We start from the raw sequence: 23,920 nt of genomic DNA, 5'->3' as shown, positions 1-23,920 counted from the left end.
GAAATATTTACATGATTTTTTGTTTTGGGGTTGGGTTATTGCATTCGATTTCATCTTGGAAATTGCCTTGTACCAAGACAATGCAGTTTGATATTTCTTTTGCAGCAAAAATTAGGCTAGACTAGCTTAGACTTAATATGAATGAGGCTGGCGAAATGCTGTAGAATGGAGTCATGGGGGAGATCCTTGTCTTTTAGTAACTTGGGGGCCATCCTCATGATGAAGATAGTGGGGGGCTAAGGGTGATTAGCTTACACCAGACTACAGTTTAGTCGCCAAATTGCCTCAATCTCAGTTTAGTTGCTATATGGTCTTGTAAATGATACATTTATTAAAAATGATTCAAACCATGTAATTAATTTGAATAAGGGGAATATAGGATCTTAGGATCTGAGTTTCTCAAAAGCAACTTGTGCTTGTGTTATCTAAGAGGTGACCAGATTTTGACTTTGTGTAGACAGCTGTGTAGTTCTTATTCCTATTAATTAATTCATTTGACTTATTTCTCATTACTTATTCATACATTGCTTCTATTACAGCTGTTTAATTTTATGCTGAATCATTGTTGTGTTCACAAGAAAGGGAATGCCCCATCTCGAGGTTGAATACAGGAAAGTTGAACAAATGCACTTTTGAAGATAGAGAGAGACCTTTACGTTAGAATAAATTAGAGAACTAGTCAAATAAATCTAAACTTTGAATGCATTAAACTTTGTTGTACGCATCGTTAGTGGGGTTTTATTTTTAACACAGTTGAAATCGTGGAGAGAATTTGACACATCGAGTACTGAGAGGTGACACCAGCCTAATAATATATTATATTATGTTATCAATAAAAATAAATAAATGCAATGTAGATCTTTTAAAGAAACATTATCAACATTAGCAATGTCTCTTTAGCTATGTTTGATTTATGCTTTTAAAGTCCACAAAACTCAGTCCATTAAATCTACTGCTGTTCACAACAGAAGTAAAATGTTCAAAACTAGTGTACACTGTATTGTTCAGTCTCTTTAAAGTAGACATACAGGGTAATAGATCATCTTTTTGTATTTTTGGGTCCTTGAATGAGCTGACTGCATACAAATAGGCAAGTTTTGTACATTGTAGCTCTGACCGAGACTGAAGGGGTGTCAGTTTGGCTTGTGGACATTGTAACCAGTGTTGTATTGGTGGAGATGCCTGAATTACTGATGGCTGACATGGTGCTGGTAGATCTTTTGAAGAGATTGACATGATCTTTAAAATGGCAGCAGATGGCATTTTTGTTGACTGTAGGTTGAGAAGTCTCTTTTGACATTGGATGAAACCACAGACAGTCTTGGTGTTCATTTTTGATTACCTAGTTTACTCAGAACTGAATCCTTTACTAGTATCTAGTTTTGCACTCTCTCGTAGGCCTTTGTGATGGTCTTCTTTTCTGCGATCTGCCATGTGAACCCAGCCAGAGAAGTTTCATGACACATGCACATGTCTACGTGGCACGTATGGTCTACTGCAGGGCATATACTGTATCTGATCTAGGCACAACAGCACATTCCTTAGATTTCGGTAAAGATCAGATTTTTATGCTGTTTTTTATTTCCTGTTGTAGTCCTGGATTTAACATTGATAAAGAAGTTAGGGGTATTGCTGTGAATCCTCATGTGCTTCACATAGGCCGCTGGATTATTATATTAATGTCCACACAGCTGACATGGAATCATGCTGTGGTCAAAATGAACAGTTCTTTGGCATAAAAAAACTGAAAAAAATCTTAACAAGTGTAACCCCTTTAAATTGAACACTACTTTCTTATGTAATTTACTTTGTGAAACCTTTTTGATCTGTACATTTCCAAAGAGAATGTAATTGGTGCAGTACTGTTTCCGCCCACTAGAGGGGACTTGACTTGATTGTATTGAGTGAACTGGCTGCTTTTAATTCAGGTGAAGAAGCCAACTGCACATGCACCCATGAGGTCAGAGTGATGCTCCAGAAAAAATCACCTAATCTTGATATTTTTATATTAAAATGTGTTAGTCCTCTACTTAATGCTGTTACAAATCATTCAGGTTGGAAATGCATCCCAGTTCTGGTGAAAGATTTGATTTTTTTCGGTTGATTAGCCGAGAACTCTGGTGAGTTTGTTTGTTTATTAACTATTTTAGTTAATCTGATATGAATCCTTCTCTATATGTGTACTTAAGCCTAATTAGAGTTACCTATAAAGTTTGAGAAGCATTTTTATGTATATTAAGAGAGTTAAATCTGATTAGTTTGTGAACAGAGCCAATTAGTTTGTATTGGTTAAGTGAATTCATTATTTATGTATATACATTGAAAATGAGTGGAAAGAAAGATGTTATATGACAATATTGTCACATATTTTCATACTCTTAAGCTGTTTAAATGTTTACATAGTCATACATTGAGTTTATATTTGTACTGGTGGACATTTTATGTAGCTTATGGTAAATATCTGTGTTTAAATGTGAAACTAAGAGATTTGCTAAATGTTATTGCATTATTTTGTGCAGATTGGGTTTTTATGTTTGGATTCTGATTCTGCATCGCAACCTACTTTTGATTGGCAAGCCAGAGCCCTTTTTTGATCTACACATGTGGAGTGAACCCACGCCCCCTTGTGGATTTACGGGATATAAGAGCTAAGCTGTGATCTCACACACTCTGTACACACTATCCGGGTAGAAATTAAAAAGGCACACATTCACGTTGAGAACTATATTTACACACATTTGGTAGACGCTTTTATCCAAAGTGACTTACAGTGACATGCATTTTTTTAGTATGTGTTCCCTGAGATCGAACCCATGATGTTTGCTAGTAATGTAATGCTCTACCAATTGAGCTATGGGATAATGTTAAAATTAAATAACTCGCTGTCAAGCCAGGCAACAGGAGCCTTTTCTCTGAAAGATGCTTCACTAACAACTAGGGATGTCAGATTATGCAATTTCCCATATTCGATGATCATTTAAATTAACGATCAATCAATCGAATAATCGTTAACAGAAATAGTGCAATAAGCCATTACAGCAGTGGCATATACTGTAGCCAATGACATGAGTGTGCGTAAAAATGCCAGCTTCATCACGCAAATTAAAAGTTTTTATTTTGTCTAAATAACATGCTAGTGGGATTGTAAAATGAGTCAGTGTAGTTGGTGTTTTGATAAAAATCATCAATTTAATCTCGTAATGAAATATAATGACTAATAGACACAGTAAACTCCACCTCATAACGGGCACTTCGCACAGTCGGATGAAAGTCTGTGCGTCCATGACAAAATAAAAGTTTCATTATCATCAAGTGTTATTTTTCTAGTTGTTCACCTAGCTTTCTGAGTCGTTGAGATATCGCTTGTAATTATATCCAAGAAGCACACGAAGGGCACTTTTCCTGTCGTCACCTCAGCTTTAGACCTGTGGCGTACTTTCAGCAAAGATGCTTATATTATGAAGACTTAAACCTTCCATTAGAAAACCGCAACAGTGTTTAGCGTAGCGCCTCAGGCAGTCAATAATGATGATCAATGATATATGTTGCAGGTGTTCAGAGTGTAACAACAGTCAGTTACAGTTTACATTTAACAGTTTCTTGCCAGAATTTAGGTTTTACATTTTAATATTTTTATTAAAAAACGGCTTCTGGTCTCCTTTGCTATGCTATGCTAATCTTGTAGGCTTCCCTGAAGAGGGTCTTTGCTTTTAGTAACCGTGTTTGCATCCACTGATCCACTGCGGATGCCATTTCGTTGCGTTAGCAGCCAGCCTCGTCTAGGTTAAAAAGCCCAGGTGTGTGTTTGGCATCGAGCATCATTGTGATCATGGCTAGTTTAACTTCGCGCTTGTTTAATTTTTTCCACAACTGTGTATGTGCTTTGCGCAGGCGCCACACACATGCTTGCTTTTTCGACAATCGTTAGGTTTTATCTAATTAATTCTTTCTAACAACATCATGAACAATGACTAACAACATCTCCATCTTCTTTAAGAAGGAAGGGACATCTTGCCAAATCCAGTCAAATCTAAAAAAAAATCAGTTTTAAGGCTCTACTTTGATAAAAAAAATCTAAGTGTATTCATTTAAGATTAAGGGCTCTATCATACACCCAGCGCACTGCGCGACGCAAGTGTCTTTTGCTAGTTTCAAACCTGCGCAATTATCATTTTTACTTTTAGAGCCACGTTGTTTAAATAGCAAATGCATTTGCGCCCAATTTTGCGCCCATGGGCGTTCTGGTCTGAAAACAAGGTGTGTTCAGGTGCATTGTTGGCGCGTTGCTATTTTGAGGCAACTAAAATAGACTACGCCATTGACCAACAAAAACCTAGTCTAAAGTCAATGGCGCAATATGTTTTTTGTTATTTAAAGAGTGCTTTAGTAGGCTAATATGCGCCTATAAATGGGACGACAACGTGGGTTTGCTAATCACATACATGAATGCGCAGCAGCACAAAAACGCTTTTAAATATGAAAGATTAAAGGATTGAATGTAAAATATTATTATTGAGTCTCTTGGACATAAATGAGAACCGATTATGAGATGTTAGAAGGCGTAAAGAGCTGCTTCACCTGTAAATAAATGCTTTGCTTTAAACAAATGCAACTGTTTTTAAATGCTACCCTATGGATTTATTTAATATGATGACTCTGTACCTGTGAATATAGTGAGATGAGAAACATTTTAAGTAATGCTTTTTAAGAATCCCATGGCGCTGTCCAAATGCTGAAACGCTTTGGCTCTCCGCACGTTGGTAAATTCTTTCTCTTGTTTGTATTTTTAGAGTACAAACCTTTTCTTGCATATTTGCAAATTATTTTATAATTATTATATTACAATGATTATGTAGGATATTAATACATTTACAGCAATTAAAAGCCTGCTATTTGTACTTCTATGACTGAAAAAACATATTTTTAAGGTTTTAATAAAAAAGTCAATAAAAATGAAAACAACATATTTTTTAACATTATTCTTAAACTGGTGGTCTTCTTCCTCCGCTTAGTTTTTCAGTTTCCAAAGTCCGTCATCTAAATGGGGATTAGACATTAAAGGGGATGAGAGAGAATTTACGTGTTACGTCCAAAACACACCCATTACTCATTAGGAGAATATAAACAATCCTTTTTGACCGTGCGCTCAGCGCACCATTTTTCCCGTCGTTAAATTAGCAAAAGTGGCATCGGACACACCCATTTAGAACGTCTCCCATGCAAAATCAGGTTAGTTTACATTAAACTTGCAGTCTGTCCACATAGTGTTATGTTTTGTATAAGATTAAAATGAGGATCGCTGTGAGCATATAAAAAATCGTCAGCTCAGCACATTTATACCGCTTTGGATACATAACACTATATGTTGAAACAACAAAACCGTAAATAAAAATTAATTACCCACCTTTATACAATCACTATTGTTAAATAATCCATCTTTTCTGCAGATATTTTTCTTGAAAGAACAAAACAAGAGCGATCGTTCATTAACACACCACAGCGCATGCATATTTGAACATCCACTACGTATTGGATTATTCCAGTACGTCATCGCGCTGCAGCGAGGGCCTCTTGAATCGCTTAGTTACTTATATAATTAACTATTAATGTTTTAATGATAATTGCTGTTATAATCCATATTTTGTTTTATTGGTTTGTTCAACGCCTGTGTTCCATTACGTAAAAATAGTTTGACACAAAAATATAATGTTGCATAATGCGCATTGTTAAAGATATATAAAGAAATTGACAGAAACGGTATTGTTGAAATATAATTTGAAGTCATTGTTTTTATTTTATTGTATGTAATTTCTAAGAGCTAAACCAAGCAACGTTGCCAACTAACTGATAATGTAAGTGGATTCCTGCAAGTTTCTGTCTTGATGAAAGATGTAGGCAAGACTATCACATTGCCCCTGGTGCCTTTTGTTCCATTATATGTGTTGGAGGCCATTTGCTTATGTTTGGGCCAAGGGTCCAAGTCAAAGGGGAATAGCAAGCCTAAAGTGTGAACCCATTTCTATGATAATGAAATGGTCTGAGTGAGACAGTGGATGAGATGTTGATGGGATTAAGGGTTGGTAAAACTGAAGGATTGGGAGTGACAGGGTTACTTCCTTTCAATGCTTTGTTTAAAGTTAAATGCTTTAAACAAAGGGGGACTGCCCCCTAAATGTGTATAAATGCAATGTAGGGCTACTGTAACGTACTATTCGTACAAGATTAGTTTTACATAGGGAGGTGGGGTAAAGCAATTTTTATCAGAGCTTCTCAGTCATTTTAGTCCCATTTGAATGCTCCATGTCAGTCAAGGCCTAAATCACTTCTCAGAGGCACAGAACTGTTTCTAAAGCCGAAAGTATACTAGGGACGTCCGCGTATGCGCGCCGTCCGCATGACGTCATTTTCGTCATCAAGAGGGTCCGCGGCCGGCCGCGCGGACCGTCCGCGTGCAGCCCAAAATTTGAGACCGCGCGGACAGTGCGCGTACAGTCCGCGTACGACAGCGCATGCACGTGAACATATTTAGACAGGGTACTCCACTATAAACAATTATACAAAGGAAATAGACAGCATTTGCACACACACTATGGTTTTTCTTCTTTAACTTTTACTTCTTCCAAGAACAGAAAGCCCTGGAGCATGTTTGTTTGATTCCTGTTTTTTGTTGTCTTATTGTTTGTTCTAAACTGTGTTTGCAATGGTGGATCAGTTACTTTTCTTCACCTATCCTAATGTTTTAATGTACTGTAAATGTCGCCAAATCAGTGCTGCCCTGACAGCCTGTTAGACTAATAATTTGAATAAAAAATCATTTGAATTGCGTATAGTGTCGAACGCGGCCATCCGCGTGTAGCCGCGGGGACTATACTCAAAAAGCTGCGCGGACGCGTGCGCGCGCGAGCCGGACGCGGACGCGGAAAAAAACTATACCCGGGCCTTAAAACTGATATTCTCCCCAAACTGAAATTAAGCACAAGGGGTGCATCCCAATTCAGGGTCTGGATCCTTTTAAGGCCTCTGACTTTGAAGGCAAGGCTCGATATTTGAAGGCGGCAGCCTCTAAAGGCCACGAAGCGAACTGAAATGAGACAGTCTAGCCTACGGGGGGAGTTGTATCACTTGCTGTTCTCGCTCACTAGGCTTGTCAGCAGGACGCAACAGCTGAGACCTACAATGTAAATAATTTCTGTAGAAATTACAGTATTACTGACAGCTGGTTGCCAGTAACTTGCTGTAGATTTTATATTTATGTTATTTACTGGCAACCAGCTGCATAATTACAGCTAATTTTTTACTTTCAAAATGAATATGGATGCAGATATTTATTTTATATAAAATATAACACATTGGTGCATATTCAACTATCTAACAGTATGTAAAATTCACCAACCTTTGCAAAAGGTATGCAAAAAGCAACATGCACAATATTACAGCAATAATATTAATTTACATCACTAAAACATTTATACTAGTAAAACAGTCACAAGGAACTTTAATTTGCTAAATATACACTTTTATTTAAATACAGTTTTGAATGTTTATTTCAAAATACCCAGACATCACGGGCGCGCATTGAATCATGGGATAGCCAAGGCTGTGAAGGATACTTATGGTTCCTTGGTTTCAGGGGGGAAAATGGCACATTTGGTGGCTTGTAGTGAAGGAGCCTTCGAATTGGGACAGCCTTCGTTGCACCCGGTGTTGCATAATCAAGTTACCCCTCCCACTTCTAAATGTTTTACTGAGATTTCTAACCCCGTGCGAATTGACCATCAATATTACAGACGTCCTGTGGTAAAATTACATTACACCAGCTACCCCCTTAAAACTAATCCCATCCTAATAGGGCAAATGACTACTGTTAGATGAAATCCAAGTCTCCTGCTTTTCTAAAAAAAATATATATTTTTAAATCATATTGCCTTATCATCATTGAAACTGATGTGTCCTAAAGTGACTCCCCTTCAGGGTCGATGTACAACTCATACTTACCTGGCAGGGGAGACACCATGATCAAGAAGGTGGTTCACCCAGGGCGAGGCTAAGCCATTGCACTCCGGCTGTGCTGACCCCTGCGAATTCCCCAAATGTGGGAATCTCGACTGCATAATTTGTGGTAGTGGGGGACTGCGTTCGCGCTCTCCCCTGATTTTGTTGTTTAAATACAGATTTGAACTTTTAACCCATGAAGTCTGTGGTTAGAAGATTTGGATGCTTTTAACAAGTAACGTTTGTTCATTGTAAATATGTATTTAGATTTTTTTACATAGAGACAGAGCACAGCGCGTCATAACCTGAAAACCACGCCCACCGGGGGGGAAAGCAAACCAACCGTCTCCATTGACTTTGTATTGTGAGAAGCCGCCTCCTTGTCATTTCTGGCTTATAACAAAAAACTGAATAATGCCTAAAAGCTGCTGTGTGACAATATGTACAGCTAACAAGCCAAAGAACCCAGAAATAAGTTTTTATAAGCTGTCGAGCCGTAAAACCCAGATTTTAAGGAGAATAAAGTGGATTGCCGACTACGTTTCCCCCTATTGGACGCAGTTCTACTAATAGTAGTACTATGAAAAGTTGCCTGTTTCCAATTTTGTGTCTTTAAACACTCGTTTTTTGAAGTTGAAAGCTTATAAAAACGTATTTGGTTTTTTTGGGTTGTTAGATGTACACCTTGTCACACAGCAGCTTTTAGGTATTAATCTGTTTTTAAGTTTAATCTGTAAATAACTTTTTATAAGCTGTCGACCCCAAAAAACGAGCGCTCAAAGACACAGAAATGGACACAGGCAACCCCCCACAGTAATACCACCAGCAGAACTGCGTCCAATAGGGGGAAACGCAGCCGGCGATCCACTTTATTCTCCTTAAAGACTGTGTTTTACGGCTTGACAGCTTATAAAAACTTATTTCTGGGTTCTTTGGCTTGTTAGCTGTACATATTGTCACACAGCAGCTTTTAGGCATTATTCAGTTTTTTGTTATAAGCCAGAAATGACAAGGAGGCGGCTTCTCGCAATACAAAGTCAATGGAGACGGTTGGATCGCTTCCCCCCCCCAGTGGGCGTGGTTTTCAAATTTGCATAACTGCGCTCTGTCTCTATAAAACACAAGCTGCCCCTAAACTTCCACTTTGAAGCTTTAGTATAGTTCACAATTATTAAACATAAACTTGTATTAGTTTAGTATTACATTTGGTGTCTCACTTAAATATAATTTATAATGGATTCTTTGAATTTTGAAAATTACAATAATTTTTGTAATATAGGGGCGGTTTCCTGGACAGAGATTATCTTAAACCAGGACTAGGCCTTAGGAAATATAACTAGTTTTAACAAACATGTCTTACTTAAAACATTACTTGTGTGCATTTTGAGGCAAAACAAAGGGCACTGATGTATTTTAAGATATGTCAGTACAAGTTGTTTTCAGTTTGGACAGCTCTTACATTTATTTTAGTCTAGGACTAGTCTAATCCCTGTCCGGGAAACCGCCCCATAATGTGTTAAATTGTAACACTGGTTTGACCAATTACTGGTTTATAGATTAACACAAGATATATTTATTTATTTTTAATTGTGATTTATATTATTGTTATTTATTTATTTTTGAACATTGCAGATAACTTTAACATAGCAACATGAATCCACTTTCAAAGTCCTACATTTTAGATTACCTTTATAGATGACACACAAAATGATTCTAATAGTCAGTCAGTTTATGTAATTGTTTTAACTTATGTAAGCATGTGGCCTAAATAAAAACATTGCTAAATACAAATTCCACAAAAGTTCACTTTTCTTAACAAAAAATATTTTACAATTTAAGTTGCATGCCATTGCATACCATTCAATTAAGTGACATTTCTTAAACTCTCAGAACTGATGTAATTACAACATTTGGTGTTTTTAATGGCTTGTTAAGGCATTCTGTCATTGGCCAGCTAAGTTGATCGGAAAATGTTTTATTGCAATTACTTATTTGTCCATCGGGGGCAAAACAGCAAAGTATTTTAAGCAACATTTAACATTGCATCAAGTCTATAGCAAATGTACATTGTATCACTATTAGGGATGTTCATATCAGTTAATTTTCCCTACAGACAAACGCAGCTTATTTTTCCGAACATTAACCGTTAACTTATAAGATTTTAATATTAAATTGTCATTTGAGTAAAAATACAGTTTACGGTTGTCTGTGATCTGGTAAAAACAAAACATTTTATTTCATTTGAACGTGCAAACAGCAGCGACAGTTCAAAAGCAAAACTAGGATTCATACATTATCAGATATTCACACATCATTACCTTATTAAAGAGCACACGATCAGTCTAGATGATTAATATCCAAAAAGGGCAGATTGTCTCATCTACCACAGTGGCCATTTCTAAAGCAGGACATGTTTTAAAAAGTTTTGTTTTTGCGTCGTCTTTCTTTGTTTGTGCAAAAAGAGAGATGTTTATTGTGAGGGGCCATCAGCGAAGGTCTGTCCAGATGTGCACAACGAGACGGACCACGTCATCTTACGCACACATGCACGCGTCTCCGTTCAGCTTCAAAACACACTCAAACACGCCACACAAATAATTTCTCATACAAATGATTACTTTATCAGACAGCAATAATATGTCATTTACAGGACATTTACAAATTAAAGAAAGAAAAGTGGCGAAATGTCTGTTGGCTCATGACGACACGCACCGTGCGTTTACAAATATTTTTTTCTTTTAACTGATAATGTTAATCGGTCATAAATTCTTACCTTCGGTTAACGGTTAAACAGTCAATATAAACATCCCTAATCACTATTCTATTTAAAGGGTTTTCCTCCTCCTAATTTTAAATGTTTTGTGATTACTTGTTTATTTTTTGGCACTGGGATAATTGTGGAAGTAGAGGGCTGTAGTCCAAACTGGCCGTTCGCTGTAGACTTTGAAAGGGGAATACTATTAAAGAAAATATATCGCCTGGCAGTGAATTTTGAGCTTTATCATTTTGCAGGTATAATTTATGCTCTAACAGCAACATTACACACTAACTAAAGTTTGAAAATGGGATCAGGAAGAACGTAAAAAAGGAAAATAATAACAGTACCATACCGTCCTTCTATTTACTGTTTGAAAGAATGTGGTCTCTACTTCGGACCATTTGTGGGTATCGCTTCTCGGCCTTTTGGCTAAGATCAAGTGTAGTATCTGTTCTTATCAGTTTAATATCTGATACGTCCCCTACCCGGGGACCATATATTAAATTGATTTTTGGAATTGGGAGATGGAATAGGGGCTTGCTCTGTCCACTCCACGCATCGACCCGGTATTGCAGTACTTCCGGGAACGGTGCACCCCCCCCAATGTCGTGAAAAGAAGAACTGCTATTTTGCTCAGAGATCGTTTTTTTTAAGCAAATCTTTGAATGTATTGTGAATGTTCTCCAGTTTCTCCAAATGGCTTCAACATGGATATTAACACATTTAAACCAAAACGCAGGTTTGTTTTCTTTAGAGTCAACCTTTGCAATTGTAACTTAGTAATTTAATAAATAAGTAATTCAACTAATAACCAGGGCAGTGTTGCCAACTTGGCGACTTTGTCGCTAGATTTAGCGATTTTTCAGACCCCTTCAGCGACTTATTTTTTAAAAAAGCGACTAGCGACAAATCTAGCGACTTTTTCTGGCGTTGTTTGAGACTTTTGGAGTCTTTGTGACTTGAAAGCACATATCATTCACTCTTCTCAATGAGCAGCTACTGCTGCTTCCGTGGGCTCCACCCCCAGCACTCACAGGTGGCCTAGTCCTCGCGCAGGCGAGCAGATCTCTCCCAGCTGCAGTCAGGGCAGGAGATGTTGTACATCTTTCCGCGTCCAGACGGCATAATCGTGCATGCGGGAAGCCGGAGCTGCCTGATCCCGCGATGTCTTACATGGCGGGATGTAAATAAATGGTCTTTTAATTAAATAAATCACTGTACAAAAATAAATGTATTTGAGTAAGCTGAGCAGCAGAACAGGCAAAGTGAACGTAGTTGACGCTTTAATTAGCTATACAAGTAACCTGCAAAACAACGTTTCCCATTATTTATCAGTTTATCCTCATATGTTTTAAAACTGTACTATTTGGACATATTTTAAACATGAACATATTTCGTTTCATTAGAACAGAAAAGAACAGTAAAGAACGAGAAAACATTTTTATGCATTCATGTGTATTAAAATTACATTTGTGATCGTTCATAGAGAAGGAGAAACGTGAAAAAGCCAATGTAGTAAGAATGCAAATACGACGTGATGACGTCACTATTATGCTAATGACGCAATGACGTAATCTAGCGACATTTAGCGACTTTCCAAGCAAGCTTTAGCTACTTTCCATTGAAAATAGTTGGCAACACTGAACCAGGGCAGGCAAACTGGAAACATAATATTAAAATCAGCACATGGCCAGTATGAATTTCCACATGCAGTGAAGAAAATATAATATATTTTTATTTATTTATTTGACAAGGACAGTGTACATTAATTAACATTACTGTAAAATGCACCAGAATTAGCCAAAGGCTTTTTTTCATCTGTTGTCCCTGGACAGATCTTAAAATTGTCTACCTAAAAACACAATCATTAGATTGCATTTTGTGATCTAGTCATCTACAGTAAAGTCTGGATTCCAGCTGGAACCATAGAAGTTTTATATAATGGCTCTTACATTTACCTGGTGTAATAAAAGTGGATTCCTGCAAGTTTCTGTCTTTTGTTCCATTGTGAGTTGGTGGCCATTTACTTATGTTTGGGCCAAGGGTCCGAGTCAAAGGTGAATGGCAAGCCTAAAGTGTGAACCCATTTCTATGATAATGAAATGGTCTGAGTGAGACAGTGGGTGAGATGTTGATGGGATTAAGGGTTGGTAAAACTGAAGGATTGGGAGTGGCAGGGTTACTTCCTTTCAATGCTTTGTTTAAAGTTGAATGCTTTTGTTTTCCATTTAGGGGACTGCCACCTAAAATGTGTATAAATGCAATGTAGGGCTCTACTGTAAGTCAGACTTGGTGACTGCAGCGCCCGAGCTCTATGATCTGATTTAAAGACTACTTTCTGCAGTAAAAACTACTGCTCAAGAAAATCCAAGTTTCCTGGTCTTCAATAAAAAAAATTCCAACAGTATGAGTTTTTTATCATGTCGCCTTTTTGTTGAAACTGATGTTCCCTAAAGTGACTCCCCTTCAGGGTCGATGTAGAACTCATACTTACCTGGCAGGGGAGACACCATGATCAAGAAGGTGGTTCACCCAGGGTGAGGCTAAGCCATTGCACTCCGGCTGTGCTGACCCCTGCGAATTCCCCAAATGTGGGAATCTCGACTGCATAATTTGTGGTAGTGGGGGACTGCGTTCGCGCTCTCCCCTGATTTTGTTGTTTAAATACAGATTTGATTAGTTCAAAAGCTCTTTCAGCTCATGAAGTCTGTGGTTTGAAAATTCTGAATTTAACATACAGTAGCATGTGTGAAGTAACCATTACGGCTGTTTAAAGTCAACTTAATCTACCTCTCTTTTGAGAATGTACCGCCTGAAGGTGCTTTAGGGACTTAGTGGTGATGTCCTCCTCCTTCATCACCAGCCACTGCTTGGTAGAGCTGTACGCCTCTTGTGCCATTTTCCTCTCTTGGTCGTATGTATATGTATAGGTTTGTCACAGACCTTCCTCACAAGCCATCTTTTTATCCTCGACTGTGATCTTTTTTAAGCACGTGTTACGGGATGCCTTTGCCTCCTTTGTTGCTTTAAGAAGGCATTGTTGCCTATTTTGTGGCACACTTGTGTCAAAAAAACTCAAGTTGGGCAACAATGGATCTATCTTCTCCTGTAGAATTATTAAATTTATTTTTGGAAATCTCAACAAGGACATTGCTCAGCTCCTTTACATGTTGGTATCCAGGGAGATGATTTGGGCACAGGGTAGCCACTACCTGGTCATGAAGCCCATATTTTTTCTCAGTGGAGTCATACTGTCCCCCTCACTGTTAGAGTTGTAGCCCACGTCCTCCTATTTATCTGCCACCAGCAGGACCTAGAGGCCTTTAGTTTGCCTCCTCCACCTTCCCAAACAGTTCCTGACACCTTTGGTTTGACACTTGCTGACTGCCTGTCAGTTCCAGCATGCAATTCCAGTCGGAAAATACACCTGGAAGAGGACAGTAGCACAGTGGGGACCTGAGATTATGTTGGGCAAAAATTAGTTAAAGCCTTCCAGACTGTTGCTCCCTCTGACTGTAATGGACCTTTGAAGGCGCACAGCATTACAAGTCACATGTTTTATGGTGTTGTACATGTTCCTTTACCGGTGGATCCTGTATGCATTCAAGGTGCTTCTGTCGGTTCTTCCAAAAGTGGTAGATGGTCACTGCATCCTTGATTAGATGCACCTGGATCTCGTCCATCCCAGCTGCTCCCTTCATGATGTCAGTGGCACTCTTGACATGTGCACAGGTTTCCTGAGCACCGACTGTGATCTTCCTGAAATGTATCACCTGTACCAGCAGTGCCATGTCATCCTTGTTGTATGCAAAGACTGCAACAGAGAGGGCATACTTGAAAGGAATATCTTCCTCTAAATTGGACTCTGAGCTTTGTTACTCTGCACATCCCGTTTATGCTCAAACTGCTACATACTGTAACTAGAGTTAAAAGTGAAAATCCATAAATGGGGCTCTTTAAGTGAATGTTTGTTTAATTGTTGGGGAAAATATCTGATGTGTGACATTTTATTAGATCTTTGCATTACAGTAGATCGTAAAGCTGTCTGTCTCAATGTCAATCAAACAATACAAGAAAAAAGTTTAACATATTTTCTTGATTTTTCCAGCATGGGTCACAAATATTAACACATGATTTTTTTCTTTTGATGTAGTTGTCTTGTATTCATTTTGGTCATGTTTCATTAGCTAACAAAGAAACTAGGCTTTTTTATTAGAGAATGAACACATTGAAAATCAGGCTTGGGATGCATGGAAATTGCCCATTATTAAGACAACACAGTTTTAGGCCTATGATATTTCTTTTGCAGTAAAAATTAGGCAAGACTAGCACAATCAATATGAATGAGGCTGGCGAAAATGCTGTAGAATGGAGTCATGGGGGAGATCCTTGTCTTTTAGTGACTTGGGGGCCATCCTCATGATGAAGATAGTGGGGTGGGGCTTAGGGTGATTAGCTTACACCAGACTACAGTTTAGTCGCCAAATTGCCTCAATCTCAGTTTAGTTGCTATATGGTCTTGGTTTGAATCATTTTTAATAAATGTATTATTTACTTGTGATAAAATTTACTCAACCTTATGTTACTTAATTTGATATTGTGTATTTACCCTAATAGTTACAGAGTTTGTTAGGTTAACTGCAGATATCAGTAAAGGCATTTAATGTTCTTTGTCTTGTCACGGCATTAACTTGATACATGTACACATGTCCTTTAGAGCGCACTCATACTATCCAAACCAAATCACATTCGAGTTTGACCTCAAAGCCTGGTTTGTTTGACTAGTAAATGAAACCATGTGACTTAACGTAAAATAGTAACCAACCACATTCATCTTCAAAAGCACTACTATAGTGTGATTGCTCTGTACCGCCACCCGGGCACGGTTTGGTTAATCGCGCCCCGGCCGGCTTGTAGAGGTGTGCTGAAGCGCGCTTCACTTGTGCAGAAGGCTATAGTGTGAGCATAATTGTGCCTAATTCAAAAGGAGAGACGTCAATTGCGCAACCACTCAACTTCATCTGCCTTCTGAAAAAGTCCATGTGCCCTATAGTAGTGCTTTTGAAGATGAATGTGGTTGGTTACTATTCTACGTTAAGTCACATGGTTTCGTTTACTTCTTAGGTTCTCACATGTCCCATCTCCGGTCAATGACATACTAAATACAAACTACTAAATTAAAGTCACCTTAACCTACCTCTCTATCGAGAATGCATTGCCTGAAGCGCTTCAGGGACTTGGTGGTGATGTCCTCCTCCTTCATCACCAGCCACTGCTTTGTAAAGCTGTACGTCTCCTGTCCCAGCTTGCGGGTCGGCCTGAAGGGTCTTGTGCAGGCTGTACTACTGCCACATCTCGAGGAACGTGAACGATCTCAGGCGACCCTGCCCATAAATGGCCCTGTCCACGTTGACCTCGAGGTGGCAGGAGACCGGAGGAAAAAGCTGCACATACCTGAAGAGGAGGTCCTTCACCCACCGGTCATTAATGTTTTTTTTTCCGGATGCCGGCATTCTTTCACATGCAGATCAATGATACTGAAATGTCACATAATATAATTAATTTATGGAAAAAAGGAATTATGAAAATTTAGATTCTGTCTTGTGCAAAATACTCACTCCTAATGTAGCCAACATCATTTTCGACCAGCCATTTAAAGCTTTGACCATTTGTATTTTCCAAAGGTCAAATGAAGCTGGCCAAGATACTGCTCCTCTGATGGATTTGAGGTGAAGTGCCGACATCTCTTTTTAGCTGAAGACACAGACATTTTAATGACAAGCACAAAAACATTATATGCTGCAGTGTAAACATATGGTGGAAACGCATCAACTGCCCTAGTGCCAAGATATATGTAGATCTACCTTCCTCACAAGCCGTCTTTTGGTCCTCGATGGTTGTCTTTTGGAAGCACGTGTTTCGATGTGCCAGGGCCTTGGCCTCCTTTGTTGCCCTAAGCAGGCACTGTTGTCTATTTTTTGGCACACTTGCGTCAAAAAAGCTTAGCTTTGGCAGCAATGGATCCATCTTCTCCTGTAGGAAACAGTCTGTGATAATCATCATAATGCTAAAAAATTTTTTTACCATGACAAATACAGGAGGTCATGATTGAGGTTAGGGGTTTTATAGTGAGGGAATTTGAACATGTCCACAAAGAAAGGCTTATTTGTGTCTTTTACAGTTTCGTTTTTTTTCTTTAATGACAGACAGACATTTATGTCCTCTATGGACCCCAGAGTAACTTTTTATATGATGCACAAGGGTTAAATACATTTCAGTTAATGTGGAAAATATTTTTTCCTGTTTCATTTCTACTTTATTAGACACAACTTCATTTATGCACTTTAAAGGGGACAGAGAATGAAAAACCATTTTTACCTTGTCTTTGTTGAATAATGGTAGTCTACCCGCATTCACAAACATACAAAAAGTGCTAGAGCTGCTAAACATCTAGTCTCATAGAAATTCCTCTTTTAGAAATGTCAGCCAGAAAATGGCCCAATCTGAAAACAGGCATCTAACTGCCCCTCCACTTTAAAATAATTGGCTACATTTTTTGAGTGGCAGCAAAGTCAGCCAATCAGTAATGAGATTGTAAGTTAAGCCAGTAGGGGGAGCCAAATAGGTGCAAAACCACTTGTTTAAAATCCCCCACCCTAATAGAGCTATCTGAGAGAGGTTTTTAGGAAGCTTCTAAGGCATTACAGACCCAATCAAAAAATGTTTTGTCTACATGTCGCATCACAGAACAAGGATAAATACCCCGTACCACGATTAAACTATGTCGGTGTAGCAAACCTTACAAACATGAACCATGGTTTTACTACAGTTAAAACCAAAAAAACATGGTTACTGTAGTAAAACTATGGATACCACAAAATAAACATAGTTTTGACAACCATGTTTTTCAAAAACAATAGTTACACCACGGTTACTGTAGTAAAACCATGGTTTTGCTAATAGTAATCAATACACCTAAATAACATGGTTACTACACTTTTATCACAATAAAGTCATGGTTACCATGGATACCACAAAATAACCATACTTTTGACAACCATGTTTTTCAAAAACCATAGTTACACCATGGTTAATGTAGTAAAACCATGGTTTTGCTGATAGTAATCACCTAAATAACCTAAATAACATGGTTACTACACTTTTACCACAGTAAAACCATGGATAGTTTCGTAGGGGGAAAGCATAATTACTTTGCGGTTACCATGGTTTAACTATATCCGCCATGTTTTTATTTTATTTCATATATTTAGTAAAGCCATGGTTAAGTTTCATAAGGACAGTCAGTGAAACGATCTTGATACAGGATGCTTCAGTGTCACGCATCTTCGAATAAATAGTTAAATCACGTAATGTTAAGCTTGTACTTTGACATAATAATATAATCGTATTTCTCTGTTTTTACATAATAGTATGTCATTTCTTACTTGCATTCAAATTATCAATTCGCTTATTTCCAACCAGTTAGTCGCCAAGTGACAACGAAGCGTAACGATCTTGATACCGGATGCTTCGTTGTCACGCATCATTGAATAAATAGTTAAATCACGTAACGTTAAGCTTGTACTTTGACATCGTATTTCTCTGTTTTTACATAATAGTATATCATTTCTTACTTACCTCCAAATGATCAATTCGCTTAGTTCCAACCAGTTAGTAGCCAGGTGAACGTATATGGTTCGGCTTTCTGATTGGCCTAGAGTCTACAGTGAACGTAGACTCTGGGCCAATCAGAGAGCCGAACTGTCTACGTTCAATGTAGACTTTTGCACTTCGCTAGAGAGAACGTCCCAAATGTGGGAATCTCGACTGCATAATTTGTGGTAGTGCAGGGAACTACACTAACCTTTTCCACTGGTGGCACTTGCGCTACCAACTTTTTTAGTTACTGGCTCAAAATATGATTTGGTCGCACATATTTTTTTCAAGTTATATTAAGGCGCTCTGGATAATAATGAACAATAATGAAACTGTATTGCATACAGATATGCTTTTTATTTTACTTGCCATCTTTTGCACATGCCTTCTTGTTTTCTTAAACGTTGCAGTGTTTCCCACAGATCTGAAATTTACTTGGTGGTGGTAGCCGGTAAAAAAGGCAGTTATTACCCACTGACAAATAATGGTCTACTATACATGTGACGAAGAACTAATAATGTGTGACACACCCCAATACTTTGATTTATTGAAAATTAATGAATTTCACATTATATTTTATCAATCTAACCACCCCAAACTTTCTTTGCCATTAACAAAGCTGACACTGTTTGTCAAAGCACCACGAAAACACTTACTGTTTTTGCACTGATATAAGAAGCAATTAGACCCCTTTTATCAAACTCAATATAATACAATATGTATAGTATATTAATAGACAGTGCAGGTCTATAGATTATAAATGTGACTGATGTTATGACTGATGTTATAATGGTAATAATTTCTATTAGATAGGCACTTTTACTGCTTCTGCTCTATCTTTCTATTTCTCTCTTGCCGATTAAAAAAGCTTAATCCACTCATTATTTCAAATTTAAAAGTCTACTTGCTGTCCCGGTGACAGACTTTACATTGCTTTGCTCGTTCAGTGCAATTGGCTTGACATTAGCATTGCTCTTTGCTACAATCTCTGTCTAAACTTAATATGGATATGGTTTTAGAAAAGATATGGTTTATTAATAATAAGATTATAAAAAAAAATGTGAGAAAGAAAAATGCTGCGCGTGGTCGTAACAAGAACCATCGCCATAGAAACCGGAGGCACGCTAAAACAGCACTCGAGCTTTAGCGCAGTAGCGCTCATGGCCGTTTTCCGATCGACTCGGGTTATAAACACAACATTAATCAGACTTGGGACCCAAAGTAATTAAACTAGGACCTAACCGGACCCGACAGACCATTTAAAATATAAACCCGGAACCATACGGGTCCCGCGTCCTCAGTGAAGAAAGACCTCTGCTCAAGTTCAGAAACATGGAAGACACTGCGCTTGCGTCGCACCTAATTATTCATTGAAAACAGCTGAGCACGCGAACGCACACTGATAGGGAGAGACACGACGTGCTTTCACGCAAAATTAAGCCAACGTGTTGATGGCTCAGAGCACGTTATAAAACGTATTCTTAAAATCCACATTTCTGTTTTAATAAATGCTTATAGTAAATCATAGCATATTGTCTAAAACATTAGGTAGCACATTTGCGACCCATTAAAAATTAGGGTCGCAACGGCAGTTCAAAAGGTCGCATATGCGACCATTTTGGTCGCAGTGTAGCTCCCTGTAGTGGGGGACTGCGTTCGCGCTTTTCCCTGATTTTGTTGTTTAAATACAGATTTGATTTGTTCAAAAGCTCTTTCAGCTCATGAAGTCTGTGGTTTGAAGATTTTGTATTTAACATAGCATGTGTGTAGTAACCATTATGGCTGTTTAAAGTCAACTTAATCTACCTCTCTTTTGAGAATGTACCGCCTGAAGTGCTTTAGGGACTTAGTGGTGATGTCCTCCTCCTTCATCACCAGCCACTGCTTGGTAGAGCTGTACGCCTCTTGTGCCATTTTCCTCTCTTGGTTGGTCCCAGCTTGCGGGTCGCCTTGAAGGGTCTTGTGCAGGCTGTACCACTGCCACATCTAGAGTAACGTGAACCAATCTCAGGCGGCCCTGCCTATAAATGGCCCTGTCCACGTTGACCTCAAGGTGGCAGGAGACCGGAGGGAACAGCTACACATACAGATTGTTCACCCACCGATCATTAATGAATCATTCTTTTACATGCAGATTAATGACACTAAAATATCACATTATTAATTTATGCAAAAACGAATTGACAATTTTGATTTTGTTTTGTGCAGCATACTCACTACTTGATGTAGCCAACATCATTCTGCACCAGCCATTTGAAGCTTTGGCTATTGTACTTCCCAAAGGTCAGATGGAACTGGCCAAGATACTGCACCTCTGATGGGGTCGAGGTGATGTGCTGACATCTCTTTTTAGCTGAAGACACAAAAATTTTAATGACACAAAAAAGCACAAAAATTATATGCTGCGGTATAAACATAGGGTGAAAACACATAAACAGACCTTCCTCACGAGCCGTCTTTTTATTTTCGACTGTGATCTTTTCGAAGCACGTGTTACGAGATGCCAGTGCCTTGGCCTCCTTTGTTGCCTTAAGAAGGCATTTTTGCCTATTTTGTGACACACTTGTGTCAAAAAATTTTTATCTTGGGCAACAATGGATCCTTCTTCTCCTGTAGGAAACAGCCTGTTATAATCATCATAATGATAAATTATTCTTACCATGACAAATACAGGAGGTCATGATTTTAGGTTAGGGGTTTTACAGTGAGTGAATTTGACAGACATTTTTGTCCTCCATAAACCCCAGAGTAACACTTTTTAATTGACGCACAAGGGTTAAATACATTTCAGTTAATGTGGTCAATACTTTTTTCCTGTTTAATTTCTACTTTATTACCCACAACTTCACTTAGGCACGTTAATGTTTTGATTTCTTTATATCTGTACATCTCTTGAGGTAATACCAAAGTCCGGTGAAAATGTAAAATATAAATAAACGTTAATGATACTTATTTCCCCCACTGTACAGTATTTTACATGAGGTGATCTATATACATTTGGTCATAATGGCAATAAAAAATGTAAAAGGTAAAATTGAATAGAAATTTATCTGGACATTACCACAGATCAAGCTATTATTTTAGCCCACCCTTAATTAACCAAATTTTATTATAGTAAGAGTGTAATTACCATGTTTTTTGGTGAAATGATTACCATTTGTATGACCAGAGTTTTTCTACAAATACCACGATTAAACTATGTTGGTGTAGCAAAACCATGGTCAATTTGCGGTTACCATCGTTTAACTATATCAACCATGTTTTTTTAATTTCACATGTAGTAAAACCATGGTTAAGTTTCATAAGGACAGTCAGTGAAACCGTCATTGAAGTGTATCGGTCTTGATACCGGATTCTCACGGATCATTGAATAGTTAAGTATAGTCACGTAACGTTAAGTTTGTACCTTGGCATCATATCATATTTCTCTGTTTTTACATGGTAGTATATAATTCTTACTTACCTTCAAATTCTCAAAACTCTTATTCCAACCAGTTTGCTGTGATTGTTAATCAGCAGGTGAGAGTAGACCAGGGGTGTCCAGACTTTTTTGTGTGGTGATCTACTTTTAAAATGATAATGCCGACCAGATCTACCTGCTAAAAGCACTGTTATTTTTTTTTATAACACTTTTAATGCTTGTTAGGACTATACTGCATAAATCTCTACATTGAATTTAGGGCTGTCACCTACTCTATTATTTTTTTTAGGAGTTAAACAAAATCCTTGAGTACATGTCGAATACTCCTTAAAATAGCGGAGATGCGAATTAGTGAAACAAACTAAAAAGACAACAGTATCAGAAGCATATACAATTACAAGCTGTTTTGTAATTTTGTGTTTTCAACACTAGATGGTAGGGCTGCACGATTCCAGGAAAAATGATGATCACGATTGTTTTGCTCAAACTTTTGATCACGATTAGAAATCACGATCATTCTCTGAAGAACTTTTATTCACTTCAGTATTTTTATTACACTTAATACCCAGGTATATAATATTAGGCTATATATATTTTATATATTATAAAATATTTTAGTGTTTTGTAATATTCACAGCTCCCCTTCTCTTTTTAAAACATTTACAATCATTCAGCAAAATTCTGCATAGATTTTGCAAAAGAAATCAGCAGAAATAGCAAAAATAACTCCTTACACAGATTCAAAGCTGATACTTTTACAGCAATTAAAGCAGTTTAGGTTTGTTTTAACTGTCAAAATAATTAAATATCTTTTATTTCTTACATTTTAGAGCATTTTGTGTTTGTTAAATTAAGGTTTTTGATGATGACCAAGCGGTTAGCGGCCGACTGCAAGTTAACAACATGTTTGATCAATTGAGCCTCTCAAATTAACACTTCACTTGCCTAAAATAACATTTATATAAAATATATTTTCAGCATAGAACAATGTTTGTTTAAATGTTTATTATCAACACACACTATTTTTAAAAAGCGGAGGCAGGCTGCTCTGCTGCTCGCAGTCGCAACGGAGTGCAGAAAAATAATGAAAAGGGCTATACAAAACGAAACAAAATAAACATGAAACGAAATAAACATGCAGGTTGCCTTACCTTACACATTTGCTATAAATAAATTAAAATGTAAGGCTTTAACAGACAACATTGCTATTCGTGTATCCAACAGTTAGGCTAAATTAAGAAAGACGTCCAATCTCAAACAAGAAAAAATTACACCGCATTCTTACATGACTACAGGAAGAAGTCTTTTATAGATTATGTATTGGATGCTGTGTGCATAGATTATGCGCAGTATTTTAAGGTTTTAAACCAGTCCTTGATTTATATTTCCCCCCCCGGTGCTGCGGGCGGAGACGCTACCACCTTTGCAACAGGTGCATTGTGAATGTATGTGTGTGCGTAGACAAGACTGTAAAACCAGGGGTATATGGACAACGTATTGGAATGCCTGACCATTACACCAACTTACTGTATATGACATTGCATTGATTTAATATGGAGTTGCCCCCCCCCTCCCGCATCTATTTAAAGCTTTCACTCTTCTTGGCTTTCATCATGATTTTGGAGTACTCCTTATATAACTAAGGCCTGGTCCTGGCTTAATCTAAACCCTGTCTGGGAAACCGCCCAGTAGTGTATTAAAACTGAATACAGAACTGAATAGCTTCAAAACGCCTTGTTTTCTTATCTGGTCACCCAGACACACAGCATAGGACAATTACATTTTCAAAATGCATTTTTAAATATATCCATAATACCTAAACCCTCTGGGCTGTTTTGTGAATCGAAAGCTGAAGAAATATTAACATGATTTTTTCTTGGGGTTGGGTTATTGCATTCGATTTCATCTTGGAAATTGCCTTGTACCAAGACAATGCCGTTTGATATTTCTTTTGCAGCAAAAATTAGGCAAGACTAGCTTAGACTTAATATGAATGAGGCTGGCGAAATGCTGTAGAATGGAGTCATGGGGGAGATCCTTGTCTTTTAGTGACTTGGGGGCCATCCTCATGATGAAGATAGTGGGGGGCTAAG

At 37.9% G+C, this 23,920-nt stretch overlaps 3 non-coding genes across 3 annotated transcripts; all 3 read left to right on the top strand.

Annotated features, from left to right (window-relative positions):
* The first annotated feature begins 7,987 nt into the window (after nt 1-7,987).
* On the top strand, nt 7,988-8,151 carry LOC129417810 (U1 spliceosomal RNA). Its single transcript, XR_008635865.2, has one exon. It is a non-coding gene; the product is annotated as a U1 spliceosomal RNA (small nuclear RNA).
* A 3,008-nt stretch (nt 8,152-11,159) lies between these two features.
* On the top strand, nt 11,160-11,350 carry LOC129417987 (U2 spliceosomal RNA). The gene has a single exon (XR_008635934.2). It is a non-coding gene; the product is annotated as a U2 spliceosomal RNA (small nuclear RNA).
* Nucleotides 11,351-13,236: 1,886 nt separating this feature from the next.
* LOC129417861 (U1 spliceosomal RNA) lies at nt 13,237-13,400 on the top strand. The gene has a single exon (XR_008635889.2). It is a non-coding gene; the product is annotated as a U1 spliceosomal RNA (small nuclear RNA).
* The last annotated feature ends 10,520 nt before the right edge of the window (nt 13,401-23,920 follow it).

Source organism: Misgurnus anguillicaudatus, chromosome 21 (assembly GCF_027580225.2).
Source record: "Misgurnus anguillicaudatus chromosome 21, ASM2758022v2, whole genome shotgun sequence".
Lineage (NCBI taxonomy): Eukaryota > Metazoa > Chordata > Actinopteri > Cypriniformes > Cobitidae > Misgurnus > Misgurnus anguillicaudatus.
Note: the sequence above shows the minus strand (reverse complement) of the source record. Positions and strands in the feature narration are given on the sequence as shown.